A 1,224-nucleotide genomic window follows, 5' to 3' on the forward strand; every position below is an offset into this window, starting at 1 on the left:
CCTTCAGATCAGGGGGTAGGTTGTAATACTAAATTTCGCCACTAAGGGATGCTGTTGAATCACTTTCGCATTAGAGAGGTGATGTTATGTTTGTTTTACTACTTTTGCGGAAGAATATTTTACATGGTTTTGTATACTGAAATATACTTTTTTTAATTGAAAAATCTGTGCAAAAAGTCATCATTTACAATGTTCATATATGTCTTCTTCAATACTTGTGCAATTGCGTGCTTTTTTGGATCATCATGATTCAAACTGCGCATTACAAGCACTGAGTACAACTAAAAAAAAACATTTGAGTCATCGGTCAAAACAGTTACGTTAATTATATCATAATAACAAAGTGCTTCAAAGCCTTTGGGTTGAATTTAGTTTTTTTCATGTGAGACAGGGTGGCAGCACCTTGCAAAAATGTCTCGCAAAAATTTTGCACTTGAATCTCTTCATTTCAAACGCCGAGGCACAACCCGTGTCCCCACGAACCCGCGGTGCAACCGAAGCAGCCGACGTGAGTCAAAGGAGGTTTGCGTTCAGGTCATACTTCTCACAGAACTTGTCCGTGATGGGGATGCAAGTGAGGTACTCGCACCAGTCGCACTTCACGGGGTAAACGTAGAAAAGGACGGCCAGGGAGGAGAGCAGAGCTACGAAAACCAGCAGGAATACACAGATCTGGACCCTCTTGCGGTACATGTCTGAGCGCCCAAAACTGAAACAGCAGAGAAATGCAATATACATTTATTGATGGATTTATTTTGATCAGAAAGTTTGTCTGTCAATGCAAAAGCCACACCGACCTGATGTATGGCAAGAAGGCAAAGGATAAGAAGAATCCCGAGACAAAACCGCAGACGTGGGCAAAATTATCGATCCAAGGCAGCAAACCGAAGGAGAAGAAGAATACGGAGATGCCAAAGAGCTTTCCAAACGCCCGCCATGGTCGCTCAAGGATCTGCCAGCTCTGAAAGAGCTCCACAAAGAGACACGCCAGGATGCCAAACTGGCTGCCCGCGGGACCGACCTAAATGAAAGCGATAGAGATAGTTATATTATGCTGAAAAAAAAATGGTGCGTTGAATTTATTCAATTTTATTTTGTCAGGTGGCTAACACAGAATAAAATAATCTGCATCCAGATACATTTTTAAGTGGATGTGTAGTCTACTTTTTGGTGTACTAGAAAGCACATTTACGGTATTTAAGTTAAATACAACTGAACTTTACT

At 41.4% G+C, this 1,224-nt stretch overlaps 1 long non-coding RNA gene across 1 annotated transcript; it reads right to left on the reverse strand.

The window, feature by feature from the left end:
- Nucleotides 1–130: 130 nt before the first annotated feature.
- LOC109509502 (uncharacterized) lies at nt 131–1,059 on the reverse strand. Its single transcript, XR_002166960.1, has 2 exons — nt 798–1,059; nt 131–709 (listed from the first exon to the last, which is right to left on the reverse strand). It is a non-coding gene; the product is annotated as an uncharacterized LOC109509502 (long non-coding RNA).
- Nucleotides 1,060–1,224: the final 165 nt, after the last annotated feature.

This window comes from Hippocampus comes, unplaced genomic scaffold, assembly GCF_001891065.2.
Source record: "Hippocampus comes isolate QL1 unplaced genomic scaffold, H_comes_QL1_v1.1 C16920872, whole genome shotgun sequence".
Lineage (NCBI taxonomy): Eukaryota > Metazoa > Chordata > Actinopteri > Syngnathiformes > Syngnathidae > Hippocampus > Hippocampus comes.